General features: G+C 38.8%; 1 long non-coding RNA gene across 1 annotated transcript; it reads right to left on the bottom strand.

Annotated features, from left to right (window-relative positions):
* Positions 1-2,721: 2,721 nt before the first annotated feature.
* On the bottom strand, positions 2,722-4,480 carry LOC144707010 (uncharacterized). The gene is made up of 2 exons (XR_013582383.1): positions 3,611-4,480; positions 2,722-2,912 (listed from the first exon to the last, which is right to left on the bottom strand). It is a non-coding gene; the product is annotated as an uncharacterized LOC144707010 (long non-coding RNA).
* Between the last annotated feature and the right edge of the window lie 3,963 nt (positions 4,481-8,443).

Genomic DNA, 8,443 nt, shown 5'->3' on the forward strand with positions numbered 1-8,443 from the left:
AATTGGGAAATTAATAATCCAAATTAATCTGATCTTATAATTAAAACTATCTCATCTTGAGCTTTTTGACCAAAAATATTTAAAATCAAAATTATGTTTTTACTTAATTTTGATTAATTAAAAACATCATTAAGTATAATTTAGGTTTATTAATTACAAAATTAATTCATCTTTGAATTAATTCATTCAAAATTGGATAAAAATTCTTGCTTGCTGCCTCCCTGTGGTTCGACCCCTTGCTTGCTCTATACACTGTATTTAGTGATTAAGGGTATTTATAAATTTTATTGTATAAGTCTAAACGCCAAATCAACGACGTATTTACACATCATTTTTAGGCTTATTAGCATCCTCTTCCTTGAGACAATATCATCTTGTATCGAGGGCGGATGAGCCTGTCTTGACCACTCAATCATCTCTGTGAGCTTCTTACTACATTCGAGCTATGAATTTTATAAACCCCTTGGTTAGAGACTCGAAAGTTGTAGTCAAAATATAGTCATCCATCCACGAGATGTCCTTGGTGTCTCAAATTAGTGGATCATTGGATCACTGGATCACTAGATCACTAATCAACCTCATTGAAATTTAGGTATAATATTATTTAGGGATTCTTCGAATCAATTTAATGAACTCTTACCCAAAGATCATCTGGTATCTGTCCTTGGCGCGGCCACACTAATAGCAATAGGATCAGGTATAAGTAGGATTAATTAGTGATATTCAATCCAGAAAATTCGATGTCCATCTCGACTATTCGCCAAATAGGAATATTTAGAATACATGTTTAAAGACTAGCAATCACTGTATTACAATCTCATCATAATTCACTAGGTCATTGCGTTTATTCATTGACTTCATAATAATCATCACACTAAAATAATAATGAACTAGTATTTAATTCAATGAACTTAAATAATACACTGTGGTGTGATTTGGCTTGACGGAGAAATAAAATGCACCACAATTTACTTTGTCATAGCATGTAGTCGTGGAGTTCATTATAAAAGCACACATGCATTATGTGAATACATTTTTTATCATTGAATGTTGGAACACATGATTGGCTTACATGCCATATATGTTTTTCTTTTAAATATCCCACTTACACAAAATATGATCTTTATTTGAGAAGAAACATGTTGCTTTGTTGCGAGGTCAAATACATTGAGCTAATGGTATCATCTCAAGACCTGATATACACTCAGCCAATGGATCACTTTCTTCATTAGATCTTTGTGATGCTTCATAGGAAATTACACAATTTAACTTGTGAAGCTTTGGAAAATGAGAAAGCGACAAGAATTTGCATGAGACGGAAGTTGGATAATGGAGAGAGAAGTAAACATGATGTGTGTAAAGTAACTCTTTATTGATTTCTCTCTCTCTTCATCATAAAATTACCCAAGAAGAATCTCATCAACATACCAAGGCCTTTTCCAAAATACATATTGGTACACTTTACGAAGGTTTGATTTATGTAGTATTTTTAATTCCATATCAGTTGATTCCATACTCTAGTTAAATGCCTGATCAAGTGAAATGTTCATATCCTAGAGAGATTTCTTAATACCAGAGAACTGATATTTATATCAATGACATATACGTAGATATGATGAATTAGTCTTGTGATCTCTTTATGCATGTTTTTTAATAACCCTAAAACTCACTTCCAATGAGGCTGCACATCCACATCATCCCACCCATCACCACAATGCACATCCCTGATTTTTCCATGCTCCCTCCTATCGTTGTGCCATCTGCATGCCACTTCCAAGCCAATTACATAGAAATTTTGCATCTTACACACTCCATTATCTCAAATTAATGAGTGTTATGTCACACTGATGGCATGCTTATCAATGAGTGTTATGTCGCACTGCTCATGAAACATTGCCTCACCTCTTTCTCTTAGTTCTTTTCTCCTTTTCAAATCCTAAGCATATTAATAAATCATATCCCTTTTTCTTGAAGGGCCAACACCTTATTACCCTATAATTATTGTTGAGTAATTAAGATCAAGCCATATATATTTTCATTTATACAAATTCCAAAAAAAGGCATTAACTAAAAAATTATAGCTATCACACATCACTAGAGGGTTAACGCTCTTTTGAGGAGTGTATGCAGATGAATGAGCATCTACATGGGCCATTGGATGCCCTATAGAGAGATCAAGCAGATTTAAAGTCTTATGTATAATCCATAAATCTTGTTCATTTTGTATCCCGATTAGAAGATTTTGCTTCACTGTGAGATTAGCATTTCAATTGATGCAGCATTATGTTGATTCCAAGATAATTTGAGATGTTTGATAAACCAGAAATTATGGTTAAATACATCGTTCAAGGCTTCTGGCTTATATAACAATATTTATAATTTTCCTTATGAGCATAGAGCGAGTAAGGGTTGAATCCATAGGGAGAAAGTATTGAATAAGTGAAGTATATCTCTATTTTTAGATTTTTAAATTTTAATAATTAAATTTTAATTTAAAGAAAGAAAAATAGGGAAAAGTAATTCAAAAAAATTATAGGAAGGCCAGAAAATATTAATACTATTTTACCCTAATTTATTCATATTTTATAGAATAATTTTGAGAATTTAAATATAATTTTATAGTAAAAAATATTTATTAATTCTAATTTAAAATATCTTAGGTGACACTTTGGGGTCACCAATTGACAGTGTAGAGAGATGGAGGTGAGTTAAGTGGAGCGATGAAAGAGATACCATGCTAAATGCATTGGAGATGATGGCCAATACATGATGATGAGCGGTGGAATGAGGGCAAGTGATGACTATTTTATGGTTGCTGGGATGACAGAGATGGAGGTGGATACATGTTGATAAGCGGCAGAGTTGGATGTCGTGTGCATGATAGTGGGAACCTAGGCTTTGATGATGATAACCTAGGAAAAAGGACAAAATTTGAGTTAGAAAAATACAAAGATCATACTAACCTCATCATGAAATTTCTTGATCTGAATATCACTCATTCAATTCTTCACTCTTGGAGTACAAGAACGTACAGAAATGAGATCTTGAATGAGAAGATACTCGGCTAACTCTATTTAGGAACAAAATCCAAGGGTGCATTATACAACGATGGCGGGTTCTAATTATATGTTCAAGATGTGGATGGATAGAGGGAAAAATTTCAGCTTGAAACTCCTTGTTGATGTCAGACGTCATCTAGGACGTCGTCCGGTTGGCACCGAGTATGATTGCTTGGTACCAATAAATGATGATGGTATCGAACGTCGACGGTGTCATTGTCCGACAAGTAACCCTAACGGGTCGATGTAACTACGATGTGCAAAATGAGTGCCCTACGTATCATACATGCAGGCTCCGACTCGAGAGAGGCGCCGAGCTCCAAGCTTGGACGGGATCGCCGGTGATGGCGACGGTGGCCTCTCAAACCTCGTCGAAGCGACGAAGACGTCTACGGCCGAACGGATTCAATCCGTAGGGCTCTGCACGTAACGGACGTTCTTGTCCATACTAGTAAGACACTCAAGTATGTCGTAGTTTTCTTTCAAAACCTCTCACCTACCTAACCCGAGCACGGTGGAGTCAAGATGAGCGACGAGAGAGGACGGCATACCTCGTCAGCGGGGCTCGTGGTGCACGAGTCAGCCAGTGGCGACCGAAATGGGAGGGGCGGAGATGCGCCGAAGAGCGGTGGCGGCTCGTCAAGCAGTGTTGATGCCCGAGCGATTATAAAGGTTGAACGAAGCGACAGTTCGGTGGTCAACTCAGGCGAATCGATCAGCAGGGTGAGCAGCAGCGATGGGTTGTTCGCTGGTATAATAGCCTCAGGCAGCTGGCGACGGTGTATGCGAGATGGGGGAGTTCCGATGGGCATTCAATTGACGATCCGACTCCAGTGTGTTGAGCAGGACGAGGGCCGTAGCCAGTCGCTATCATTGGTCAACACACGCTTCTCGGTGGCGTCGACGGTGCAACAGCAGTGGTGCGAGCTCCGTCAACGGGCCAAGACCAAGCAAGGCCGAGGCAGGAAGTCGAGACGTCCAAAGAGGAGGGGGGGTTGCAATCCACGGCCCCGCCGATAAGGATACTTACTCGAGGGGCAGAAATTCCTGGTCGAGTGTCAACAGAAATTTTTTGAGCTCTCGGCTCCTGGGAAGAATCAGTTGGTCATCGTCCACAATCCCAATTGAGAATGCACATTAGAGTCTTCAAGCCCTGAAAACACGCGAATTCGCGGACTGGCCGCTGTGAATCCCGACGAGAGTGGGGAAGATTGACGTTCCCGCCCCATGCGACAGAGCAGGGAGGGAAGGGAGGCTTCCCTTCTCTTCAAACGCCCCAATTCAGCCCTTCCAGTCCTTCTCCTCTTCCTCCCCTTATGAGATTCCTCGATGGAGGCGGGAGGTTGAGACCAAAAAAAACACAACGTGATCTTCTTCCTTGTTCTTCTGGTCTGAGGAGCTAGGGCGCCCCCTCTTCCCTTATCAATTGGGCCCCCTTAGCTGGGTCAAGAAGGGGGAAAAAGGTCCATTAAGGGGGCCCTTATATAATATGCCCCCTCATTACAAAATAAAGAGGGAAAATCAAAATGAAAATAAAAGATAAACAAACAAAGGGACACAAGGGGAGGGGTTCCAAAATGGCTAAGGAGCCCTTCCCAAAGACGACAAAACACGGATATGGGATCGTTGCCGTGGAAAAAAACAGAACGAATGCGAGGAGAACATGGGACACGACTAGGAAAAATGACGAAAATAAAAACAGGATAATCGAGCATCTCTTCACCCAGCTTTTGATGACGGTGGCCAGCAGCACGGACGACGTCGTCGGTGATCCTTGATGGCGTGCGTCATCACTTATGGATCGTTAGATTTTATTGTTTCAATTTTGAGCAACCTAAGCTATCTGATTTTCTCTATCCTCCAATTTGTGTGGAGGATTTTCGTCTTGATATCCATTTCTAGGAGTTCAAAGTCCACACAGATTCATAAAAAAATTTAAATAATTCCAAAATTATATTTTCTAACCTTTACAAGTAATTTCTAAGGAATTTAAAGTGAGAAAAGTCCATAAAATATCAGAAAAATTAAAAAAATATAATACCATGTTAAGATTATAATAAACCCATAGAAAAATTTAAATAAATCTAATTTACATTTTCTGACTTGTAAAAATATTTTCTTTATTAAATTTATGTCAGAAAATCATGTTAAAATACCATAAATATAGAAAAGTCAAACTTTATTCTAAAAAGTATAAAAAATAGAATGCCATGTAAAATCATAATAAACCCAAAAAAATTTAAGTAAATCCAAATTATTTCAAGACGACAATAATTGTTGTTGTTACTTTTTATACCGTAGTTTAATTTGAAGGTATGGACAGTTTGTTCGTTTTAGTTCCATTAACTCTTATACAAATGTTTCTTATAATTCAAAGTAAAATGTAAATATTTCATTTTGTTCATGTTAACCTTTTGGGTCATTTTATATATAACACATTATATACATTTTATTTTTATTATTATTAATTTTAATTATACATAAGACACGGACTACACCGCTTCATAATAAAATAACTTTAATAGTTAAACTTTATATCTACATAGTAATGCTGTGTATTGATTATTTTCATACATTGTTAAGGTTATAATTCTTTTGTAATTCATTTAATTAGGAACTGGTTATTTAAATCATCCCCAATTTTTACATTGAATCTAATTTTTTATTCATATTAAAGAACCAACCTTTAAACGTATTATAATGAATGAGATATATTACAAATATAATATTTTAGGATGAGAGTAATTTTATTATATTTTAGATCTTGTTTATTTTTTAACGAATGAACAAAACAGGAAAACAAAGAAAAAAAAAAGACGTTACTACAATGGGCTTTCTGAGTGGTCAAGGTGGGGTAAGCCAACCTGACATGGCCAAACAAGTTAACAAGGTTTCAAACAATGTCCGTTAACTAATCTGATAGATATTTGGCAAGCGTTAGTATGAAACAAACAGAGCAACGTAAGGAGTGGTACGTGGCTTCGTTTCAAAGGTGACTGGATGCGAAAGAGGAAGGACGACGTTGATTGACGGTGATTTCCTTGAAGGAAACGTGGGCAGATTTCTTTCCGTTGATCTGTCCTCTTTTTTGCCGTCTCATTGGGCCAGACAGAAGAGATAGCGAGCCTTCCAAATATCTTGTCTTCTTCTCCCCTATCCAGGTGTTATTTTCTTACTCAAAATAACTATTATTTATTCATCTGGATAATCAAAATTCCATCTCCTCAGCTCCCTCTTCTAGATCAATTTCTTAATCAGTGGACATGTGTCTAACTTAGGCTAGTGATTAAAATAAAATATGTGGATGATAAGTTTATCTTAATTCTAATGAATGGGTTAATTAAGTTTCTCAGTCTTCTATAAATAGAGGCCAGTTCCTCGGGTCATAGGGGTTGTTGACTTTTGCCTGGGCATCCCATTACCAGTCCAAGATCTTGTGGGGATTCAATCTGATTGATGTAATGTTCGATTGGATCGAGCATTTGATTGATTGAATCAGAACCTAGATTATTCGTGTCAGAAATTCGATTGGAATGGATCATATTGAACAATCCAACTCAATGTTGGGATCTAATAGCCCTAACCATATCATTAAAAAATAGATATTATAATAAATGAAATGAGAGAGATATCTATGTTGACTTTTGAACTATCCAATTTGATGCCCAATCCCTAACTCGGAAATGGGATGGATGGATCGAGGTAGATCTTACATTCATGATTGGGGAAGATGGCCTGCATATGGATATGAATAAACTTGCCACTTGAGAGCTGAGTCACCAGCCAATTGACTGAGAGAGAGAACATAGGAGAAAGAAGGTATAAAATAAGAGAGAGTGAGAGAGAGATAACATAGGAAGGAGAGAGAAGATAAAAGAGAGATAACATAGGAAGGAGAGAGAAGATAAAAGAGAGATTACATAGGAAGGAGAGAGAAGATAAAAGAGAGATTACATAGGAAGGAGAGAGAAGATAAGATAAGTATAACATAGGAAGGAGAGAGAAGATAAGAGAGAGATAACATAGGAAGGAGAGAGAAGATAAGAGAGAGATAACATTGGACGGAGAGAGAAGATAAGAGAGAGTGAGAGAGAGCGAGAACGTGAGAGAGAGAACATAGGGGAGAGTGAAAAGGTAAGAGAGAGACTGAGAGTGAGTGCAAGAGCGACAACATGAGAGAGAGAGATACATCGGAGAGAGAGAAGGTAAGAGAGAGTTGGATGGCGTGAACATGAGAGAGAGAGAACATAGGAGAGAGCGAGAACATGAGAGAGAGAACATAGGAGAGAGCGAGAACATGAGAGAGAAAGAACATAGGAGAGAGAGGGAGAAGGTAAGAAAGAAAGAACATAGGTAAGAGAGAGAGAACATAGGAGAAAGAGAGAAGGTAAGAGAGAGTTAGAGGGCGAGAACATGAGAGAGAGAAGGTAAGAGAGCAAGAACATGAGCGAGAGAGAAGGTAAGAGAGAGAGAACATAAGAGAGAGAGGGTAGGAGAGAATGAGAGAGAGGACACAATAGAGAGTGATAGAGAGCACGAGTGTACGTTAGATATAGAAAACATAAGAGAGAAAGAGTGAGCAAGTGAGAGAGAGAGAACACAATAGAGGGTGGGTGAGAGAGAGCCCGAGAGAGAATGTGTGTGGTGTGCGAGGGAGTGAGAACATGAGAGAGACAGTGTATGTGTATGAGGGAGAGAGCGTAAGAGAGAGAGACCGAGCAAGTGAGAGAGAGATAACACAATAGAGAATAAGAGATAGCACGAGAGAGAGAGTGTGTCGCAGGGAGAGAGAAGAACATAAGAAAGATAGAGAGAGAGAGCACGTCCGAAAGAGAAAAAGTTCATAAGAGAGAGAGAGAGAGAGAGAGAGAGAGAGAGAGAGAGAGAGAGAGAGAGAGAGAGAGAGAGAGAGAAAACGTAGAAGAGAGAGAGAGAGAACGTAAAAGAGAGCGAGACAAAGAACTTAAAAGAGAGTCTGAGGGAGAGGGAGAGATAGAGAGAGAACTGATCTGTGTTCCGCAACCCCTGATGGAGACACAGAAGAGGGAGAGAGAGCTACTGAACATAGGAGGGAGAGAGAAGGTAAGAGAGAGAGAGAGAGAGTCTGAGGGAGAGAGAAGGTAAGAGAGAGAGAGTCTGAGGGAGAGAGATAGTCTGAGGGAGAGAGAGAGTATGAGGGAGAGAGAGAGTCTGAGAGAGAGAGCTTGAGGGAGAGAGAGAGAGAGCATGAGGGAGAGAGAGGGTCTGAGAGAGAGTGTCTGTCTGAGGGGGGAGAGAGAGAGTCTGAGGGGGAGAGAGAGAGTCTGAAGGAGAGAGAGAGAGAGTCTGAAGGAGAGAGAGAGAGAGTCTGAGTGAGAGAGAGTTTGAGGGATTGAGAGAGAGAC

This window comes from Wolffia australiana, chromosome 1, assembly GCF_029677425.1.
Source record: "Wolffia australiana isolate 7733 chromosome 1, ASM2967742v1".
Taxonomy (NCBI): Eukaryota; Viridiplantae; Streptophyta; class Magnoliopsida; order Alismatales; family Araceae; genus Wolffia; species Wolffia australiana.